The 25694-nt window shown below is 35.3% G+C and overlaps 1 long non-coding RNA gene across 1 annotated transcript; it reads right to left on the reverse strand.

The window, feature by feature from the left end:
• Positions 1 to 1158: 1158 nt before the first annotated feature.
• LOC149780119 (uncharacterized) lies at positions 1159 to 19083 on the reverse strand. The gene is made up of 2 exons (XR_016414876.1): positions 18989 to 19083; positions 1159 to 1349 (listed from the first exon to the last, which is right to left on the reverse strand). It is a non-coding gene; the product is annotated as an uncharacterized LOC149780119 (long non-coding RNA).
• Positions 19084 to 25694: the final 6611 nt, after the last annotated feature.

Consider the following 25694-nt stretch of genomic DNA (forward strand, 5'->3'; position numbering starts at 1 on the left):
ATCGTAGCGATATGACTTAAAAATTGTTAAAGTTACGTTAAAAGTCCAAATCACACAAACACACACAAACATTTCGCCCGTATTTTACTTTGAGATTCACTAGATTAATGTCACATCTATTATGATGGCTCTAAGGGGAGGTAAGAAAGGGGAATTAAGAAAGGGAGGTAAGAAATTGAAAGCTATTTTCTACATTCACGAAGGAAAACAGGAAAAAGACTTTCTTCACTAACCATTAGCCGACAAAGTTTACCCGACCCAAGCAGATAAAAGAATGCAAGTTAATGATTGAGAACTGTGAGTTATAGAAAGAACTTTGTGTCTCTTAAATACTTTATTATTTGATTTTTCAATCTATTGAGCTGTATCATCGTGTGTGAATTGACTGAAAACATGCAATCCTGTTCTCCAATCACACAGAAGAGATAATTTTTCATAAGTAGAGAAATACTACGAGACGTCTCCAAGCCTAATACGTCTAATTTGTTTAGAGAGATAGAAATGACGATGTACACAGAGGGGATGTTTCAACTCCTTTGTTCCAAAGGAACTGGTGTGGTAGTTTCCCAGAAATGGAAAATGTTATACTTAACTATTCGTTAAAGATGTTATTTGCCAACAGATCTTAGATATTGGTCATCTTGCTAGACGCTCATCCATTTTACACCAGCTGATCGGGAGCACCGGAAAAAGATTAAGTGAAATTAACGATATCGATCGGCGCCACTTAAGGCTTCATATCAAAATTATTATTTTCTTCTTGCTTGTTTTTATGTAAGAGTACCGATATTAAATTCTTTCATAATATTTCTGGTAATCAAATTTCGATGAATCCTTCAGGTGTGTTAAAACCTTCGTCTTTCGGGCTCAAGTTTCATCGACTCTCTAGGGATTCTTGGAACTTTGATACAAAAACATTATGATTTCTTAAATACTACTGTACTGTGGCTAATATTTTTCATACCGAAATATGTTTAACACTTAATAATAAGTATAACTGCCATTTAAAAATTTATCATACTCTTGATGTCTAGAGCCTCTCTATTTATTATTGTTTATCTTATAAAAACACCAAGCAGATGGTCTTGGCTTGGCACTTTGTAATAATGATGATATTTCGACTTTAACTTCTCCTAGTCAAAAATACCACTGCAAGACTGTAAGAGTTATCATTTACTATTTTCTTCGTTTTTATTTATTTTTAAATACGCTGTCATAGCCACATTGACGGAATCACTTCCCGTGGTCGACGAGGGTCATGCAATGGCATTCTCCATCAAAGCAATGTGGGTAGGAACCTGCCTGCGTACAGTAAATGGTGGATGTACATTCTGACTTTGTTGAACATCCTGAAGCAGAAACAAAAATGTCCCATTTTACTTTGGTAACTAAGCAGACACTTAGGTAACCAAGTTAATAAATATGTAAGCAAGAGAAAGCGAGGTAATCAGTTCTATATACACGGATGTGTTTTTCTGCCTCTTTGTCTTTATTGCTTTATGCCACCGCCTTTCGATTTGTCTGTCATGTATATATGAATGCAGAGAGAGAGAGAGAGAGAGAGAGAGACAGAAACAGAGAGACAGAGAGAGAAAAAATAATTAATTCGCCATCTACTGAACTTTTCATATCAACCTCTATATGCCTTGCTTTCTGTGAGACGAATCCGGAGTGACTGTTTATTTTGTGAGAGTTAACTATTGGGTCTCCATGCAAGTGTATCTGTTACGCCCAAATACTTATATCCAATACCATGTTCCACTCTTTTTGAGCGAGTGCGTTTAGTCGAGACGGTATGAGATCCGATGGACGTATACATTGTACATGTCGGTGATTAATATTCCATTATATATATATATATATATATATATATATATATATATATATATATATATATATATATATATATATATATATATGGCAGCAACTAATTTAAAAGAAGCGACATATATATCTCCATTTGATTCTGGCATTCAGTCCTCCATTCCATCTTCATCATTTCTAGCCCTATTCAGGGGTGGGTAAAAGGAGGAGGAGAGGGGTGACTAGACTTTTTAGACTGTTGTTCACATCACTTTCTCTTGTCATGCTCCTAGATTTGACGTCTTTATCTTCAGTGGTGTAACAAACGGGTGGGATCACTTCGTGAAGAAGCAAAAAAGTCAGAAGAGTACATTTTTTGTTAGCAAAGGAACGGAACTAATGCAAAGTGCAGTCTTCTCCAGCAACAGGTAGGCGACAGTAATTATGGTATGGCACAGTTTGACACTGATACTAATTAAACACAACTTAGGATGCTGGGACTGACGCAGATTCAATCGACTGGGGATACAAATGCAATCTCCCAGCACGCATCTCCAGGAATATCCAGGAATGCAGCCATCGGTTCGATAGCAGTCATCGTCTTTATCACATGCCTCTGCATACAGGATGAAGGATGCTATTGAACAGATAAAAATGCATCTGTGCTAAAGAAAATGTAAGGCCTCTGACATCTGAACATTGACAATAACATCATACACCACTATTTATAATAATTGTTAGGATTTATAATTAAAATTAGACACCAATCAAGGTGTTAAAAGAAAGATATAAAACATTTTGTTGCCTCTTTGTAATAACAGTATATCCAGACGTTCAATGGAGTAGATATTCTGAACATATTGAGATGTTACATATAACTATATTCTCAGCAAGATTTACCTCTTTTTTGATGATAGATTGTGTTTATTATTTTGTAACACACAAGGAAACAAAGTGGCTAAGTGGTCATCGTGATAGATTCACAATTAGTTCGTTGCAGGTTCTAATACCGACCTATGTCTGCTGCCTTTGGGTGTTCTCTGGGCATTGATACACAAATTACACAAACTTTATTTGTCCATTGTACTATATTAGAGAATACGAAGGACGAGTCACGTGAGCATCTTACATAGCGTGTGGAAGAGCTATCATGGCCTCAAGGCTCTGATGGACCATAATTGATCGTAACCACAATATTTGGATTAAGAATATTTTTTTAATTGAATGTTGAGCAATGACAAGATAAGAAACCATGGCCGATAACTGACGTTTCTTCAACTCGAAAATATAAATTTACACGAATATGAAACTGCATTAAGACATCTAACATAAATAAATAATGGTGATACTATAAGAAATGTAACTCGATGGACAAAAAGAATCATTTCAGTCGCTAATGGCAAATTTTATGGAGGCGTAAGGCAATATTTGACAATAAAATATCTTTCCAAAATCAACAAAAATTTCTAACCTTATTTATAATTACATGCACATGTTTATTAATGCTGCTATAACATTCATATCATATAATGCTTTGATTGAAATTGATATCATGCTCGGGCAAATGAATTAATTTGGTTTCAATACATGTGAATATATTTTCGCATCTGATTCATTTAACTTAGACTTTGGTACTGATTCAAATTCGTCTTTGCTTCAAGGGAAAAATCAACTGGACATTGCTTAACTGGAAGTTTATACAGTTTGGCATGAATGGATAAGACAAACCACAGTACTAATTATTCAGATATGGTTTCTTTCCTTTCTCTTTTTCTTTCATAAGAAGTACGTACGATTGCGTCTTGCGTTTATCTATTTGAAAAAAGTATTTTAAAAAATAGACCAGCTTTGTGTTGCAGTCTAGTATATCAGCGTTTATTTCCATATACATTCTATTATGGAATGGACCTTTATTTACTTCATCATTTTCTTACGTTATATTGGCCTAAGATTATAATGTTTTTACGGGATATGTTGGACTTAACAGATGTACTTGGGAGTACAGCATATGAGAAGCTTTCAATAACAAATGCCTAAAAACAACAGCTCTGGTTTCACTAGAACTATAAAACATCATTGAGATTTTATCGAATGGAACAATTGATTTTCGTTTGAATTTTGTGGTTGAAAAGTTTTAGGAATTTCAGGCTGGTATTAAAGATAGGATTGTAAAATATGTGAAAGTTTGATGACCTCAGCAAAACCCTGAAATAATAATAATAATAATAATAACAATAATAACAATAATAATAGTTTTTACGACAATAATAATAGATAATTATCTTTGGCATTATTATCTGTAAAAATCATAGTCTGCATAGTATTGCGATAGTATAAGAGAGCTTTTAAATATCTGTCTATTTATCTGTGCTCTGCATGTATCTATGTCTGTGTATGTGCTTTTTGTGTATTTGACCACTATGTTTTAATTTTGGGCTTTTTGCTAAACAAAATATTCACCAATTAGGCCAACAATCAGTAAGGGTTACATTTTTTTCAGAGTGCGGAGGATTTTCACTCACTGTACAGTTTTCACGAGACTGTGGTCTGCCTCTACTTTAATATGATAAGTACAACAAGGGACATCTGTATTTATTTAAGACAAGAAAAGTCGACAAGGTGTACGTCCTGAACTATACACGTGATATTTAGTACATTATCGTGATTCGATATCACGATTTTTTTTTGTCCCAATGTGACTTCTAGGAACCAATAGTTGTAACTGAGGATATGGCAAGACATGGATTTATATTCTCTCGGGAATTTTGGATCTTTTTGTTTTTTTTGTTTTTTTTGAAACAAAAGTGGGGAATTAATAGAATTCTTTATATGCAACTTCCATGCAAGGCTCTGACATTTGCATCACTCTCGATGCTTTTCCGACTATTTTTAATCCTTCGGTGGAATTTTCCTATCCAGCACCAGTTCTTAATAAATGGTTAGTTTTCTCACATTCCAGAGTAGAAATCAAGATAGTATATTGTGAATGCTGATGCAACATTAAAATAGCAAAACTTGGAATATAAATTTCCTCTGTCTAAAATAGAAGGATTAGATTTAGACTGAAAAATTCAATATAAACTTTAAAATGGCTTGAAATAACAGTGCTCAAGACGCCAAGTCAGTGGCGATGTACAGCGTCTGAATTGCGCACTGAAGGTAATTGTGAAGAGGCAACAAATAAAGTCAGCTCAGTGGGAATTTAACATTAGTCAATATGATTAACATTATGACAATGGTTAAATGACCATCATAGGTTTAACATGAGTATGATACTAGCTGTACAAGGGAAATATAACATTTCTCATTGCCCTTTATAACTTTGCTACAAATGCACCGCTTAGATTAACCGACACACAATCATATACTGACCAACCCCGACACTGACCAGCATACCGTCTGAGCAACTAACACCCAATCATTTATTAATCAACACCCACACATACTAACCAACAAAATGATTGAGCTACCAACACCTACTCATCCAATGACCAACACTCACACTTACTACCATCGCGTAGTTTGAGTGACCTACATCCGCTCATCTACCGATCAACACTCACACTTACTACCATCGCTTAGTTTGAGTGACCTACAGCCACTCATCTACGATCAACACTCACAATTACTGCCATCGCATAGTTTGAGTGACCTACAGCCACTCATCTACCGATCAACACTCACAGTTACTACCATCGCGTAGTTTGAGTGACCTACAGCCACTCATCTACGATCAACACTCACACTTACTAACATCGCGTAGTTTGAGTGACCTACAGCCACTCATCCACGATCAACACTCACACTTACTACCATCGCGTACTTTGAGTGACCTACAGCCACTCATCCACGATCAACACTCACACTTACTACCATCGCGTAGTTTGAGTGACCTACAGCCACTCGTCTACGATCAACACTCACACTTACTACCATCGCGTAGTTTGAGTGACCTACAGCCACTCATCTACGATCAACACTCACAGTTACTACCATCGCGTAGTTTGAGTGACCTACAGCCACTCATCTACGATCAACACTCACACTTACTAACATCGCGTAGTTTGAGTGACCTACAGCCACTCATCCACGATCAACACTCACACTTACTACCATCGCGTACTTTGAGTGACCTACAGCCACTCATCCACGATCAACACTCACACTTACTACCATCGCGTAGTTTGAGTGACCTACAGCCACTCGTCTACGATCAACACTCACACTTACTACCATCGCGTAGTTTGAGTGACCTACAGCCACTCATCTACGATCAACACTCACACTTACTACCATCGCGTAGTTTGAGTGACCTACAGCCACTCATCCACGATCAACACTCACACTTACTAACATCGCGTAGTTTGAGTGATCTACAGCCACTCATCCACGATCAACACTCACACTTACTGCCATCGCGTAGTTTGAGTGACCTACAGACACTCATCTACGATCAACACTCACACTTACTACCATCGCGTAGTTTGAGTGACCTACAGCCACTCATTCACGATCAACACTCACACTTACTACCATCGCGTAGTTTGAGTGACCTACAGCCACTCATCTACGATCAACACTCACACTTACTACCATCGCGTAGTTTGAGTGACCTACAGCCACTCATCTACGATCAACACTCACACTTACTACCATCGCGTAGTTTGAGTGACCTACAGCCACTCATCTACCGATCAACTATTGTGGAGTTGCTTTAAGCAAAGCCCAAGGAAGAGCAAGAATCCTTGTCTATGGTACATTTATTGTTCGCTAGTATGGGTTACATCATTTACAAGCGAGACATTTCACTGAAACATCCAACTGAACCTGTTTTATAAAACAAACTGTAGAACCTACATGCCAAAGCCATTGTTAAACCTTTCAACGAAAAGTATGTCTCTTAAAATGTTGTATTCTTTTCTTTTTACAATATTAATGTTTGTGAGACCAACAAAGTAATAAATATTTTTTACTAACCATTACATCAATGCAGGTCCACAATGTTATGTGTCTTAGATTACATTATTTCATTGAACGTTCTTAATTCCTTCAGTTTTGAACTGGTATGATTTTGCAATGATACGAAATGAAACAATAAAATTGTATATATGTTTTTGGAAATGAGATATATTTCTTTGTGTATTATATTCAATTACTCTTTAAGTAATACATAATTGTTTTTATCATATCGCAGTAGACAATGTCTTTTGTATCGGACACCATGCTTTTTATACAGAATAGCTGGATTGTCTGAGATAACAAAATACCAATAAGATCAGGGGTCTTTATTATAAGAGAGTTGTTTCTTTATGCCCTATTTGCAGATTCTATCAACGAATTTCTAGATCGGTCAGTATTTTATTTTTTTGTACCCTGAGTAGGAATACGGGAATAATGTATTCCACCTAATATTTCGCCTATCCAGTTGATGTATTGCAATATTGCTTTGTTTTAGCATTACACATTTATAGTGGCATGGCAACGGGGAGTTCATGGCTGCCTACATCACTAATGTAATAATTCTTCATTTCAATCAGCTAATACAAGTTCATTACTTCACTATTTACATCAGTGAGTGTTTAGCAGCAGAGTAATTGTAAAGCCGCTTCAACTTTCATAAGATGAAATTTAGTTACTTTCTTTCAAAACACATTACGTGCTTGAAAAAAATTAGTCTAATGGTACACTAGGTAGAACGGAACTCGCGATCTCCGTACAATGTACAATTATTATATTCGATTACACTTCCGTCTGATCCAGTAATGACGATGGTATTCGTCCTTGTACAACGAAGAAACGAACAAATCAAAGTCGGGGAAAATTTGGATTATGACTATTATTCCAATCTCAAAATGTGCATAAAACTTAAACCAAAAAATGCACGACTTTCTTATTGTATACCAATACAAACTTGGTACGCACTTTATCTCATATAGTTATTATATACATTTTGTCCAACCATAATTGTCTATTTATCCTTATCCTTTTTGCTGACTTTCTTTCATTCCTTCCCACTGGTACGTTATCAAAATGTAAGATTAAGCTACGTAGTAATGTCTTGATAAACGAAATTGAGTATGATGGGAACAAGTCATTTGCATACTGCGAAATGACATACATTGCAGACTGTTTGTGCTTATTAGAACCTTATTTGAACTTGTTGCTTTTGAGAAATCGCCTTATCGCAAGAGTATTTGCGTGCATAATATGCACAAACAGACTCAGTACAAGGTCATTTATAAGGCTCTATTTGGAACAGTTTTATCATAAACTGCATTTACGAGCGAGCTGGCATGTCGTGCATGCTTACCTGTCCTATGTATAGTTCAGCTTTAGGAACTGTAAACAATTTGTATAGAAAGTTTTGGAACGCTCAGTTTCTTGGTTCATCATAATTTTAAACTTTTATTCCAAAACTGTCCGTTTATGATCTGAAATTTTGTAATCTATTATCTCTGCTTTAGTGTGTATTTTTTCTTCAAATTTCGTAACATAAAATTAATCTAATCTACTACCCCCTTGTTTTTATATTCATATGTATATTCTGTTTTTAATAAATTTATTCTCCTAAATATATATACTAAAATATGGTTTTTAAGAAGTTTTTGCATCATTTCTTTTGAACTATGATCATTTGTTGCTGAGCCCCCTGTTCTGTCTATAGTTTCTCCCTCCCAGTTAAAGTCTCCCGCCCCCCAATACTAAATATTCCATTGTGTAGTCGTTTGAGTGTCATCTGTCACAGTATGTATCAATCTTCCCGCAAAAACGTTTCCCTCGTTTTTTCCTCCCAAGTTACTCCCATTTTATTCTTGATAAAAGTAGCTACCCCTCCCAATACATCTTCTCCTTTATAATCATTCACAATTATAACCATTTAATTTTTCCTCACATAAAGTTATTAGTTCTTTAGTGAACTTATTATGTGTTTCTTGTATGAAAATCATATCATAATTTATCTTGTTTAGTTTAATTATTTTTTCCCTATTTATTCAGTTTAAATTTGCTGAGGCTATATGGAAGATTTTTTATCTACATTTTTGCCTCTCCACCAGGTTGTCGCATTTTTGGTTATACATTAAGTATTATTGGTTTTAATTTAGAATTGAAATATCACCTAGGGGATCAAATAGTAATTTATTAGACAACATGTAGACCCACTCCATGACCTTCTTGAATCTGTAACCCAGAAATTCCGATTAACTATGCATCTTTTAGAATCATACAATACAATATATAAAATATGGAAATGTATACCTTAAAACAATACTGCATTTTAATCCAAGTTTCCAATTTTGCAAGAAGTTGTCCCACACGTACAAAATCGTCTGCTACCCAATATGTCAACTTGTCGCTAGAACATAAATTCTCAAGAAATTCCTCGGCATATAGTCTGTTTCTAAATTCTTTAGTAATTTTTCCCCCTCATTAAGACGTAAACACATTGCATCCTATTCATTGTTGTTTCTATTCCACGTAATAGCTTATTTTTTTTATAAGATTTTAACCTTTACTAATCTGTTTACAAGATCACTTTAGTTTGCAAAAATATATCTTGTCATTTATTGGCATTCTACATTGAATTTTGTAAAACTAGCTATAAACCTGACCTAATTACTCAACTTAACTGCTGACAGAAACAGTCTACAGTAATGTATTTCATTTCTATAGCTCGATGGATAAACATTACATCTTTTCAAAGCTGTGCACAGAATAGGCCGACATATCGCGAGTCAGGAAAACATCGGGATGGTATCCCCTGCGTCCAAAATTAATATTATTTTGAATAGAATATTCTAGTGACAATTGCCTCTTTTCAAATGGTAAGCATTGCTTTTTTTATTTCCGTCAATCGGTCGAATTTGGTATGCATTTTGCTTCAATATTGGAGATGGAAACCTTAGGTGCGCAGAAATGTCAGACAGCATTCTACATCATGGATGGTGTCCAACATATTTTTATGATCAGAAAACAAAATCCCATTCTTTTAGTTATGGCCACTGATTTTAAAAATATTCATCCAAGCTAAATATAATAATAATAATAATGAGGACTTTGTATAGCGCCTAATCTTTAGAAGCTCTAAGCGCTTTACAACATTAGACAACATCTATAACATAAAAAACATATATAATGATATGATTACAAAAACAAACACCATGAAATTAGAAAACATAAAAAGCATGCTGAGAATATTTAAGGTAGGAAATATTATTAAGTCTTTAACTTTGTTTTTTGCAGTCGGAATAAGTGAGATTTGAGAGCACTCTTGAATGGGATCACTGTGTCTTTGTGTCTAAATTCAGTGGGCAATTCATTCCACGTTGCTGGGCCCTGGTATGCAAAAGAACGCTGTCCATATGACTTTGTTTTCATTGTGGGAATAATGAGTATACGATTGTCGGAAGAGGAGCGTAAGTATCTTGCTGGTGTGTACACATAGGTGAGGTCGGATAGGTATGTTGAACTAGAGTCTGTCAGTGAAACGTAGTACAGAGAACAAATGTTGTGTTTGATTCTGGATCGAATGGATAGCCAGTGTACGGTACAGAGCAGCGGGGAGGTGTGCTCTGATTGTGGTACTCTGAGTATGATCCGAGCAGCTATGTTTTTAACTTTTTGAAGTTTCTGGAGTAGACATTAAGATGAACCAGACAGAATTGAGTTAAAATAGTCCAGTCTTGAAGGTACTAATGAACACACAGCGTTTTAGTGGTATCAGCTGAAAGATATCTGCAAATGGAGCTGATGCGTCTCAGCTCAAGATATGCAGCCTTACATATGTTCATGACATGTTGGTGCAATGTGAGAGTACTGTCCAGAGTAATACCTAGGTTTCGTACTGATTGTGTGAATTTAATGTTGATGTTGCTCATATTTATTGTGTGAGGTAAAGGATGTGAATGAGAAAGTCTTTGTGTTGTGATCAGAATGGCCTCAGTTTTATCATCATTCATCTGCAGCTTGTTATATCACATCCATAATTTCACATGAGAAATTCACATCTCTACACCTAGGATGGTAGCATCAACTTCAGTTGGGTGGCTAGATTTGTATATTTGGGTGTCATCAGCATACAATTGGTGAGACACTGGATGATGATCTATGACACTTGAGAGCAGCTGAGTGTATAGAATGAAGAGAACAGGTCCAAGAACAGACCCCTGTGGAACACCACAACATAGATCAACTGGGCTGGAGTGTATTCCATTTGCAGACAAAATTTGTGTCCTGTGGCAAGGGCGATATGCAGATTGTACATTGCTAAAAAGACTGTTTGAATTCAGATGACATACAAGCTGGGATCGAACAACCTTTCCTAAGATTTTTTATATGAATGGGAGATTAGAAACCGGGCGGTAGTTCTTTAAATCGTTATGGTCTAGTGTTGGTTTCTTCAGCAGAAGTTTTACAATGGCAGTTTTGAAAAATGATGGGAATTATGCTGATGAGAAAGAGGTATTAATAACATCAGTTAGTGCAGGCAATACTGGATCGAAGCACTCAAGCAGCAATGATGTTGGAATTGGATCAAGTTCACATGACTTTGGTGCACTCTTCATCAGGATGGTAAATATAGGATGATTACTTAATAATGCATTTATTGGTGGTGAGAGACTAAATACATTACTTGATACTTGTGTTTAGCATTAATGGAAAGCTGAAGATTAGTAATCTTTTCATATACATATCTTAATTGTACCATTTAATTTACAAAATTCAATGTAATTTGCATTGGTAAAATGTGTAGCACAAGAAAAGTCATTATGAATCAGAGATAAATCATATCTTTGTTTTGTCTGGAGCTTGACTAATTTATTACACATTTCTGTACACCATTTTGTCTTTAATCCAGGATTATTCACTGCATTCGGATGTATTTCATGGTGAAAATTCACCAGCTTGATTTAAAAGTGGTGAATATTGCTTGCGATTGTTCTGTAAACCCTGTATGTCACAAGGAGTCAGTGTATTCAAGGACTCATACAGTATTTACAAGTTCTCATTGATATTTCAGATGAAAATGAAGAACTGAAAAAGAGATGAAAATCTCAAGTGGAAACCTTTCCGGTCAGCCATCTCATCCAAAATCTCCTGAAATGGAGAGCATTTTGCAGACTCCAAGATTTCCTCTTTTCCTGCTGGTATGTTCTATTTAGTTTATCTGGTCTCTTTTTATCAATTGCTTTTATACCATGCCACAATTAGAAATTCCTTATCAAAAATGTGTATAAATTTCATCATTTTTCTGACTGTTTAATAAGATGTGTTTAAGAGTACTTACTTACTCATGATGCTGTATATATGAGATTAGATGTTTTGTTCAAACATAATGCATTTTGTGATATATTGTATCACTGCCGTATATACAGTGGTCATTGTGACCAGTATGCATTTTGTTTACATTCCAAATATTCCAGTCTGATTTCTTTGTTTCTTTTTTACTGCAATTAAGGACTAGTGATTATTTTTGTACATTTAGCTGCATCCAGAAGGACAAAACCATCACCATCCCCATCCAATCTGGAGTGGAAAATATAAAGATTTCTCTCTGCCAGTCCCTCTGCAAGTAGTAAGTATTGAGGATGGAAAAAATGTACATTATAGAATAATGAAACAAATACTACAGGTGCTGACTTTTATATAATCTCTTATTTCATTTACTGCTCTCTAAATATGAGTAAGTCAATTATACACTGTATTCATGAATTTAATTCTCATCTAAGGTAGTAGAACTGTTTTATGTTTGACATAATGTTGGGTAATTTGTGGCAGTAAACTGAAAACACATTTTGTATCATTTAAAAATGCTTATGTTTATGTTTGACATAATGTTGGGTAATTTGTGGCCGTAAACTGAAAACATATTTTGTATCATTTAAAAATGCTTATGTTCAGTGCACGTAAAACTCATTGGTTTGTTGTCACTTTAGTTGATAATACTCTTGTCATTGTACACATTCTGAATGCTAGTGTTCAATGCTAAGGTCATACATATTGAGTCAACATCAAAATTTGTTTGGAAAATGGAAGATTATGACATGAAAGCACAAGCTCCTGTAGCTGAGATACTGTTATTTCTGAACATTGTGAGATGTTAATTAATTAAATTATAGGTCATAAAACATACTGTTCAAGACTTAGTTGTGCAAATAAACAATGAATTTTTTTTTCATTGATGTGTCTACTCTGTTCCTCATTCCATTGGGTTTTTTATTTTCCTTTCTTAGGTGTACTATTGTAATCTGTAAGTCAGACGCCTAAACCATCTACATTGAATGCAGACTTTACAGACACCAGCAGTGAAACAACATGTCCAGGGAATAAAAGAATAAAGGATTACAGGGAAAAGTTTTATTTATTTTCAAATAAATTGTACAAAACCCATGTATTTCATTCCATAAATATTTTTCATTGTTAAACCCATGTTCACTGTACAGATCTTTATAAGGAGTTTATAATAATGATCTTGATCTTTCAAAACTAATTTCATCACAAATCTCTTACAGATTTCCAGTTCAGTGTACTTATGAAACTGGACACAAATATTGAGAATTTGCTGGAGCAGCTGGCCCTCCTAAGGAAAGGTTTAGTTCATACACAAGGCCCAGCCACAGAATATAGAGAAGAAATTCTTGCAATGCCATGTGATTCAGTGGAGGAACTAGAGGGCCTTTGCCAGAGGTTGGAGGAGAATCCCAAACTCTCCAAGAAGATGGTAAATTGGGCCTTATTTGCTATTTAGAAAAACTGTTTTAACTTGTATTTGCTGTTGTGAACCTGAATATGCATTATGCAAGTCCTGGGGCGCCTGAATAATTATTTTTTGGGGTGGGGTGAACATGTAGTGGTCAGCTGTTTTGTCTTACGGATGTAGGCCAAAATATGTTTAGAGATGAACATGTAACAGGTGTTTTACTACATATACACTATTACATATTTTTTGGCTATTTTAATTCAATCTTTGAGTGAATGTCATTTATGAAGTTAATAGATTCACCGTGGTTAATTTGTTTTATAATTGCTGTTAGTACATTGTGTTGCTTAGTTAGTGTTATCAAATTTTTTCAAGTTAGAAAAAATAAATTTGCTTGCAAAACCATGGCAAAAAGAACTATATACAAGCATATTTTGTCACATCGATCATGAAATACTACTACTAATAATAATATCTAAAAAAATATAAATAATAATAATGATAGTAATGACAATAATAATAATAATAATAATAATAATAATAATATTATTATTATTATTATTATTATTATTATTATTATTATTATTTTGAGATATGCTACTTGAGTTCCCTTGGCAGGTATACAATTGGGGATAGTGTCTGCAGGATGATGAAAAAAACTTGGAACAGAAAGACTGGCCAGAGTATAGCCTACAGGGACGTAAAGGGAAAAAAGCATTTCAAGAGCTGGTGATATGTCAGGTTTTGATAATTAAGTATGGCTTGACCTAAATTGTCTGTTTTTCATGTGACTTGTCAGAGATTTTTTAATGAATTGATAAAGTAACTTGAGACCACATTTCAAAGTACATGTTTTAAAAATATTCCATTGATTCTTGTTGGCATTTAGAAAAATGCATTGCATCCTTTGTTGTGAAACTTATTTTTCAACATTGTATTACTCTTGCAGAAGCCTGCTTGAAAAATAATGGGAAAGCAAAAGCACATGGAATGGAAGAGGCCCTCAAATATGCACCCAACCAACGCAGAAATATAAAATACAAGGTTATCCAAATGACCCTTATTTCATCAATATTGGATTCAATTTCGTCTTTTAAATCATGGTATTTGCAAAGCGGATGCATTTCTAAATTGATAACAAAATCAGCTCATCCTATTGCCCAGGACTATCGGAGCTTGAGTACAGCTAACTACAATTTACATACATCTTGTCTGATTGGACAAGTGCCTCCATTTGGAATTTTTATTCACATGAAATATTTGGACAAAATAAATTCATCTTTGCGCAAATTGATTGTACCATCCACTTGCCTGAAATGACAAGAAAGTGCAAAGTTACCTTGCATCTTGCCTTAACGATATTAAGGGAAGCACAAGTGCAGTGAAGAAAATTAGTGATGTCAGTACATAATCTTACCGTGCAATATGGCCGTCCTAATATATTGATGTCAATAGATAATGTTACCGTGCAATATGGCTGTCCTAAACACTGATGAAACTAAACACCAAAATAGTGTTTTCCTTTGAAAACAACGACACGATGATTTCCATCGTGCAAGTATGCATTATGATTTTTTAATTGAAGTGGTGGCCTGGTCTTCAACTGAGAAGTGAACTTAAGAATTTTATTAAGCTATGGGTTTATTTAACTATTTATGCTGTTGAATTTAAAAATAAGGATTGACTTTATTTTTTAAAATTCAATGAAGTATGACACAAAAGAACGCACTGCAAAGTTTAGATGATCCGCTTCGATTGACACGGGCGGCTAGAGGGACATTATATAAATGACCGTAAAATTTGCCTCCCCAAGAAAATAGCAAGTTAACATCAAAGGCGGACTAAATCGTCTTTTTATTTCTTCAACTACAACGAATTCGTTATGTTTATGTATCATTTAGGCATACTGTTGTTGTGACATATGGACTGGAAGAGGAAAATATGAAAGGCCTGTCAAAATGAAGGCTTGCAGCGGTCTGCATTATTCCCTTCGGCGACAACGCGATTTTTCTGCTTTAGGAAAGGCCTTTTTTAAAATCTCATCCTTGCTTTGACCTTGTATCGAAGTGGCGTCGTCATTCACGCAAATAAAACCGTCTCGTGACTATTAGAGAAAAATAATAATGACAAAACATACACATCTAATAAGGAAAAGAAGAAAATGAGAATCCGATCTATCAAAACTTTCCGAATCATCGATTTGGGGGATCTCAAAATATGCGAAATGTTAAGAAGTTATGTTTCACATCTAATCTATTTCCAATTGCAGCTGATGAACTTTTAGAAAAGATTACTTTCTGCGTGCGGTGGCTATTGCCGGAATGGAATAATGTAAGAGGGTCTGCGGGGAAGTTTGTTACAGAACAAAGACTGTGATTATGCCATTAAATTGACAATGTAAGAACTACGTTATTTCGAATTCTAAGATCAGACTAGACACTGCTCTTATGTTGACGTATATTGTTATAAGCAAGTGATAGGAGTTTGAAAAAGTGTACCATTGCCGTATACAATAATAGCTTTAACATATTTTGAGAGCTTTACAAAAGGACTAAACACTACTATAAATATGGATATTGCAACAAGTATGAATCCAAAAGCTGAGAAACAGTCAGGAATGTTTCGTCTAACTGATTGATTGATTGGATTTACGTCGCGTGCGCCCAGATGGACATGTGCGACGGTTTCGTCTAACGATAGACAGTAAAATAGAAGAAAGGAAAGTGAGCAAAGAACAATTCAGACAACAACGAGACAAACGGTAACATATTGTAATTTTAACTGTACATGATATAACAAGAACACGAATAATCAAGAGAGTATTTAGATTTATGTCGATTACCAAAAGTGTTGCCTTAATTTGATTTGAAAAAACAAGAGCTGAAGTTCAAACCCCTTTTGTGCCGCGTCTACACCTCGGATTAAAGATGCAAACAAAATGCCAGCTAATGCAAGGACAAGTACAGTTGCATTTATCAAGTAATATAGGAAGAAATTTTAAAGCTATATTCAAAAGCAAGCATTCGCAATAAATCTATGCAATTCAGCTGCTGCTTTTGGTCTACTTTCAAATAAAATAATAAAAATTAGCAACATATTTCAAGCCATCTTAATTAAGTGAAAAACTGATCCCCTGGAATAGGAGGAACAGGATTAGTTGGAACAGGGGGAACAGGATTAGTTGGATCAAGGGTAGGACCGGGTAGAGTTGTAGGGGTAACAGCAGCGTAGGAACGGATGAAGTAGTAGATAGAACAAGGGTAGTAGCGGTGGAGTACTAGGTGGAACAGGGGTAGTAGCGGGCGGATCAGTAGGTGTAATACGAATAAGAACAGGGGAATTAGGAGCAAATGTTGTAGTAAGTGTTGCTGATGATGGAAAAACAGCCCTTTCTACCAAATTTGCTGCGGAGATAAAATGAGAAATAATACCTATAGCTGTATAAAACGAGACAATTGTTACAGATTTCTCTTTAAACTGTCGTTTTAGCCTTTCATCTAATCATAATGTTTCTGCAACTTTTCTGGTTTTACATATATATTTACTCATTTTTTAAAACAAAGATTCCTTATCTTATTGTCATATGTTTGAACATCTACTTTCATTGCATAATCAATTTGCTTTTAACCTGCTGCTTTCGAAAACATTAGTGAAAGGTGATCAAATAAAAATATGTTTGTAATATAAATCTTAACTTAAAGTAACTTCGCAAATTAATAAAGTGACATGTAGAGATTATTCTGGAAGGTGTGTGTGTGTGTGTGTGTGTGTGTGTGTGTGATTTGGTTTCTTAGCGTAGCTTTAACAATGTTTCAGTCATATCACTATGATGTCTGCGGTGTGACAGTTTATAGTGATGTCTAGCACTGGGGCATCCTGACGCAGACATGTAGCATGATGTCCCACCCAGTCACATTATCCTGACACCAGGCCGACCAGTCCTAACACTAACCTCTTAATGCTGAGCGCCAAGCGAAGCAGCTGTTAGTACCATTCTTGTAAGTGTTTGTTATGACTCGGCCGGGGATCGAACCCACCACCTCCCGCATCCGAGGCGGACGCTCTAACCACTAGGCCACTGGAGCGGTGTCTGGAAGGCAACTTGGATCAAATACAGATGAAATTATGAAGGCAACAGCAACATGACTAAAGAAAGAACAAAAAAAAAATATCAACACCATCTGAAGATCAAACAAGTCATTTCAACAAGTGGGTGTAATATACGATAGGTAGTGGTGTTATAGTTTTAACTTTAGTTGCCATTTGTTCTTTTTGATTTAGCGCTATTTTTCAGCACACACAAGCCTATGCATCGCGGCCAATGTAACTGGTGTAGGAAGAACCACCGACCCGCCGGAAGTTACTGGCAAGTTTTCTCACATACCCATATTGGCCAAGCCCGAGCCTTTATCCCGAGCGGACATAGCTGATATGGCAACGATCGGTAAAGACGTGTTTTAGACCACTCGGACACATAGTGCCCCTTTTATTATTAACATTTTTAAACACAAGTAAGACATTTATTCACATAATCAAACCTGATAAACCACATAAAGAAGAACCTCAAGAACTACGTATAGACCGATCAGCTAAATTAAGTACTGTACAAAAAGAACAGTAAAATCAAATTCTATAAATTTTGTAAGTAAGACGAGCGAACACAATATTTGATAGCACCAAATGAGTGAAGCAATAAGTATAATTATTACTCTTTGCCATGTAGTAATTGGTTCAGCTCTTACAACATGATCTAGTGTGCTTGTTTGGAAAGTCCATCCAATAAGTCTGAATATGACGAACAATTGAATTTATTATTCCCATTTTAATTTCACTGTTTTCATTTTACTTGTTGGTAGAAACTGAAGTCCACCAATTGAAATAATTAACTAACTAAAATTGCTTTTCTCACGCATTTTGTACAAATTATATAGTAAATGGTAGATCAAAACGGTATCACTCGGTCAGGGATCAAACCCACGATCTCCCGCATCCGGGGCGAATGGTCTAACCACAAGTCTGAGATTGCTGAGGATTCAGCTTAATTAAGAATGATTTTGGTTTTTAAAAAAGCTCCAACATTATAAATGTGACAGACAGATCAACAAAACTACATATTATGTTTTAATCTGGTTAGAAGTAGGACTTATTGTACCTCTGGCCTTTACTGGATTTGGTACAACTTTATTAGTGAATGTTGCAAAAACTTTGAAGGAAACATGGATGTGGAGCAGCGTAATTAAAAACGACGAGGTAGTAACTTTTGCTATTAGTGACGTAATAACAAATGTAAACGAGGTAAGTCACGAGCAGTTTAAGTTCACAGTTAACAAGACATTATTAGGGTATCCGAAAGTCTTAATTATCACATATCAAATACTGATAGTTCAATGAGAGACAATTGCTGGTATTTATTATGCGTGGTCTTCAACTCTAGGACTGAAAATATGCTTAATTTTGTAGCAGACGATACAAATATAATAGTGTTACCTTTACCAGACGACAACATATTCGATCATTGCATGCACCGAGCCTCCCGGGACCATGGTCAGGTAAACAAGGATCAAGCACTTTTTGAATGAACTCTGCAAGAAAATAACACTTAGAAAGCAAACAGATGAGCATGCCAGGATTCATTATAGGTGAATTTCTGTTTGTAATAAAGAGAAGTTGAAGTGTGGTAGATTTTGCATTATGTAATCAGTTTACTGCTAACTTTTTGGGTTTTTTTTTCTGTATAATGCTACTAAGTTCTTAATCTGATCAGTATGCAATGAATATAAGTATAATAATAATAATGAGGACATTGTATAGCGCCTAATCTTTAAAAGCTTTAAGCGCTTTACAACATTAGGCAACACCTATAACATAAAAAAAACCCATATATAATTATATGATTACAAACACAAACACCATAAAATTAGAAAACATTTTTTAAAAAAAAAACATGCTGAGAATATTTAAGGTAGGAAATATTATTAGGTCTTTAAGTTTGTTCTTGCAGTCGAAATAAGTGAGTTTTGAGAGCACTCTTGAATGTGATCACTATGTTTTTGTGTCTCAGTTCAGTGGGCAATTCATTCCACTTTGCTGGGCCCTGGTATGCGAAAGAACGTTGTCCATATGACTTTGTTTTCATAGTGGGAATAATGAGTATACGATTGTCAGAAGAGAAGAGTAAGTATCTTGTTGGTATGTACACATGGGTGAGGTCAGATAGGTATGTTGGCTAGAGTCCGTCAGTGAAACGTAGCACAGAGAACAAATTTTGTGTTTGATTCTGGATCGAATGGATAGCCAGTGTAGGGTACAGAGCAGCGGGGAGGTGTGCATTGATCGTGGTACTCTAAGTATGATCCAAGCAGCTGTGTTTTGAACTTATTGAAGTTTTTGGAGCAGATATTGAGATGAACCAGACATAACTGAGTTACAATAGTCCAGTCTTGAAGGTACTAATGAACACACAAGTGTTTTAGTGGCATCAACTGTAAGATATTTGTGAATGGAGCTGATGCGTCTCAGCTCAAGATATACAACCTTGCATATGTTCATGACATGTTGGTGCAATGCGAGAGTACTGTCCAGAGTAACACCTAGGTTTCGTACTGATTGTGTGAATTTGGTGTTGCTGATATTTATTGTTTGAGGTACAGGATATGAATGAGAAAGTCTTTATGTTGTAATCAGAATGGCCTCAGTTTTATCATCATTCATCTGGAGCTTGTTACATGCCATCCATGATTTCACATCTGAAATGTACCTCTCTACACCTTGGATGGTAGCATCAACTTCAGTTGGGTGGCTAGATTTGTATATTTGGGTGTCATCAGCGTACAATTGGTGAGACACTGGATGACAATTTATAACACTTGAGAGCGGCTGAGTGTATAGAATGAAGAGAATAGGTCCAAGAACAGACCTCTGTTGAACACCACAACATAGATCAACTGGGCTGGAGTGTATTCCGGTATGAAAGCAAATAATAATTTTGTAAAATTAATACTTCTGAGAAATGCACTAGTAGTGTTTATTCGAAATAGACTTGGAAGTCTGACGTCATTAATGAATTTATTGGCAAATTAAGCTCTCCGTCAAACGTTGTTATAATCTTAGTGTAAATCTTAAAACTATTAATGAATCGATTACGGAAATCTCTGATGTAATTAGTTATATAGCAAATGAGCTAGCTACCTCGAAAACCCCAAATATCTTGGACATGTTCGTTAGCATAGACATTCTATTTCCAGTCCATCTTGGTTGGATGGTGAATGTAAAAGTGAACAAAGGACATTTTATAAATGTCGAAACTGATACAGAGAAAAACAAAACAAGTGAGAAGAAAACAGAAAACATTTGTTCCAGATGTGCTTATCCTATCAGGCACATATTAAAACCTGTCGGAGATCTGCAAACCGCCGAACAAATAAGCTAGCAGACGCTCGTAAGCAGAATTCTTAGAAATATTGGTCATTTTTGAGAGGATATGTTACTGAAATAAATATCTGCTATATCAATACATGAATCTGAATCCTTTCTAAATGTACCAGTGTGACTGATGACCAATGTTTTTGTACAGATCTTGAACGACTTATGTTTGATGAATGAATTAAATATTGCTATGTTGACAGGATAATTGAAAAGATCAATTAAATGGGCAAATAATGGTAGCGGCAGCGGCCCAGATAATCCATTTAATGACTTTATGCTATATGGTAAGGTTATTCTCGAACCAAATCTACTATGCATCTATAAAGTCATTTTCAATATTGGCTGCTTTCCGGATATTGGGTCGGAATGTATTGTTATACCGATCCATTAGAATGGTTATGTAAATAACGTAGAAAATTATAGTGGTGTCACTGTAATGAGTGTAAATAGAAAATGACTAGAAATTTAAATAACAGGCTTGTTAATTTGGCGAAAGATCATGTTTTTGTCGAAGCTCAGGCTGGTTTTAGGTTTAGTATGTGCACAGCTGATAACATATTTACATTACATGGATTGAAAACTCATTGTGTTAATTTAGGTACAAAATGTTTTGCGTTTGTGTTAATTTTGCGAAAGTGTTTGATTCTTTTTTAAAGTATAGTTTATGGCATACATTATTTAAGTTAGGATAAGAGGTAAATATTTACTATTGTATATTCAAGGTATGAAAATATTCCAACTAGAGAGAGAGAGAGATTCATTAATACATTGTCGGATGAATTCGCATGTGGAACTGACGTGCGTATAGTGTACTGTCTGTTTATTAATAACGTTGAAAATTATTATTGTGACACGTGACGTCTGAAAGATAATACGAATAACAAAAACAAATTCTTCTAGGGGAGGAAGAATAGCAGACAATTATGTGTTCTTCTATACAGGTTCAGAGTTGGAGATTATTAATAAATTTGTATTTCTTGGAACTGTTTTTACAACTGGGTTTTTCACTTTAGACCCACAAGCTTCAAAGACATTGTTTGCAATGGATAGATATTTATGCAAGTTCGGAAATGGATCAGAAATACGGTGGTTTATTGAAGAAAGTCATGTTGAACAGTTAAGCTTCAATGTTTGCAAAAGGTTTCTCGCAGTTAAAATATCTACCCGAAACGATTTTGCATATGGCGAATTGAATAGGGCGTCCTGACAGATTTAAATATATTACCTTATTATGAAATACTGGACTACGCTCATCATATATAATTTAATGTTAGCTGACATAGAAATCCGTTGTAATAAGACAAATTAGTCATCGTCAGTCCGGGAATTTTTGGGTATTCTTAGTCTTGGGAAGTGTTGATGAACCAAAATATTGGGAACATAAAGGTTTTCTTATCTTTGGTCAACGAACGGCTAGGTGCCCAGTTTATATCTAATTGGAAATCAAGATTCGGGGAATCTTCACAGCATATAGTAACAGTGACGCAATTTAGAAAATCCCTTTCAAAAATAAGGCTGTCACATATTGATACGTTACATATTGAATCAAGAACATGGATAACTATAGTGTATCCACTGGATCAAAGACATTGTATTTTTTACAAAATTCTTGAAAATGACTAGTCACTTTGTATTAGAATGTCAATTGGTTTATTTTGCCTATAAGAAAGAAGAATATAAATTCTCGTGTGTGCAGGCAAGGCGATGGGTGCGGTTTACCCGCGGACCTGGGTTCGAATCTCCGTAGAGTACGAATTTAACATTCTCTAACCTGTATGAGAGTATTATTGGTATTAAAATATTAATTCTGCCTACTATTATCAAGCATTCTCTTATAGAACCCAGGGATAGCACTTTCCGTTCTGTCTGGTGTATAATTATAATTCTCTATAATTAATTCTGTATACCTTGATTTCTTTCATAGGAATCCGTAATGCCTGTGTAGATGCATGAGAAGAAATTACTAGGTCGTCATGCTAGTGTGTCGCCTACACACGAGTGCATATAACACCGACTGAGTAAAATCATTTTTTGGTGATGTGTGCATAGTCGTGAAGTAATATGGGCTCGTGTGTGCAGACAATGAGATAGGTTCCCTTTAATTGCAGATCTGGGTGCATCTATTCCGTAGAGCACAATTTTAAAAATTCTCTAACCTGCATTATAGTATTATTTGTACACACGCACACACACACACACACACACACACACACACACACACATATATATATATATATATATATATATATATATATATATATATATATATATATATATATATATATCTATATCTATATATATATATATATATATATATATATATATATATATATATATATATATATATATATATATATATATCTATATATAGAAACGACATCCAGTTAGGAGTAGCTACTGGGCAGTGAAAAGTTCCAGAAGGCTTTTCTCCTTAATTCTTTGGAATTTAACTTTTGTCTGCTCCATATTATTCTATTCATTATATTGTAATTCTTCATAAATCAACTGATGACACTGAAAGAAATGCGGCGATGTACATAGTTATCATATATCATATACTCATTTCCAACATCACCAATCTTGGGATGGGATCACTAATTAATTCCAACATCACTCATCTTGGGATGGGACAACTATTTAATTTCCCATACACTTTGATATTTATAGAGTACAAATTAAAATTATTTATGAAGTAGGTTAGCATACAAGCCACACATGGGTCCATTCACTAGATTTAGAGAAAATATTTTAACCTTGAAAAAAACGCGTTTTCCAGCATTTTTTAGACTTGTGCTGCTAAACAGGTGTCACTGCTTCTCTGCACCTACTAATATAGCTTGCAGCAAGAGTACATATGCTGTTTTGTAAGTAGGAAATTAAATATAGGATTTCGAAAACAAAAATAAATATTTTGTTGTCTACTGTAGTACATATTTTAAACTGTATGAAATGTATCATGCCAGAAAATTAAATATATAGCCGACGGATACATCTAAAAATAAGTAGTACTTTAGTTTTTATTTCCCGACCGGTAGACTGGTTCTTTGGCTGTAAGTAATTATTGGTCGGATAGCTCTAAGGCATTGATCTAAAGTTCAAACAGCTCCCTAGGGTTCTGGCAAACATTCTCACGCAACAAAGACTTATAATCACTGTGTTCATTTTTGTGTTGAATTCAGAGCTTAGACTCTTCTCTGAAGTTTTCCATCTGAACAGGTTACCGTATCATTGAAAGAAACAGTGTCGGGACTAAAAATGGTTCCTAGGGTTCCGGGTGATCGCCACGTGAGATCTATGTCTGACATTAAAACAGGAGATTTAACAATTGCGACGTATGGTTTAACAAGGATCCTAGTGTACTCCCCTGTGAAGCCCGACCCAAACCATCAATTTCCAGATCTTAGTGAGTATGATGTTGTCGAAGAAATAGAGGTAAATTAGATGTTTAATTCATTGAAAAAAGCTCTGTTGCCATCAGAACTAAAGTATCTAATAATACAAAAGAATAAGAGCAATTATATAATGATATCAGCAAATTTGTAGATAGGGTTGTAACTGAACATTTTTCAGTGCCACAAAGGATCATTGTCTTTCTGAAACATGGTTTGAACAACGTGTCGGCAGAATTATAGTCAATATTTTATATGCAGTAAGTAGAAAGATAAGCGATAACAGAGATGGTTTCTAACATGTTTCTAATATGCATTCTCTCTTTTCATGACATTATGAACTACAGAACACAGTTCTAATTAGTCCGAGTTTCCTCTGACCCTTGTCACTCCATTTTTGATATTTGAACATTTATGTTGGGGTGTAGGGTCAGAGTCCATTCCCTACTGAAAAGTTGGAATTCGCCGACACCATTTGGTGTCGGCATTGGGTAGCCGCTTACTACCGACCAAGAAAAGTTGAACGATCTTTTATCAAAATATGCTTGCATCAAATCGATAGTAATATGATTTATTTTCTCAAAAATTGCGATCATAGCATTCGTTATGCCTTTAATCCGCTGACAGACGAGACGAAAGTAAATCGTTGCTGAAAATTGACCTGGACGTGGCCACTTGCATTCCTAGTCACGTGACGACACAACTCTCGCAACCTACATGTCGATGACATCCGAGGTCATACAGTCACGTGATATCAATGATATACCATTTCTAGTGTTGCTGTAGGAAAACAAATCGCACATGTCAATGTGGTAGTCACGTGACACCACATAAACATCGCTGACAATTGCTCCGTAATTCTTGAAAATGGTTTCCTTCCTCAAGCTGCTATACCGAAAGGTTTTTAGTCGTTGTTCTCAGAATAAATATGCTGAAAATTAAGTGTGCATTATATTTATTTACAAACATTAATTGACTTCTATATTATGTGTCCAAATTCTATGTACAACAACTTTGGAAATTTGCTTATTGTCGATATCACGTGACTATATAACCTATTTTGGTCTGTAGTGGGAATAAAAGCGTTTCACAAACATAAATCTAGCTCATTCTTATTTCACAAAGGCTCCGGTGGCCTAGAGGTTAGAGCGTCCGTCTCGGATACGGGAGGTCGTTGGTTCGATCACCGGCCGAGTCATACCAAAGACTTAAAGACTTGAAAAGATGGTACTAACAGCTGCCTCGCTCAGCATTAAGAGGTTAATGTTAGGACTGGTCGGCCTGGTGTCAGGATAATGTGACTTGGTGGGACATGCATGTGTGATTTTGTGAGAAGATTGGTAGAAGCTTTTTTTTCAATTTTTTTTTATGTCATTGAC

Source organism: Sinohyriopsis cumingii, chromosome 16 (genome assembly GCF_028554795.1).
Source record: "Sinohyriopsis cumingii isolate HCF-2022 chromosome 16, ASM2855479v2, whole genome shotgun sequence".
Lineage (NCBI taxonomy): Eukaryota > Metazoa > Mollusca > Bivalvia > Unionida > Unionidae > Sinohyriopsis > Sinohyriopsis cumingii.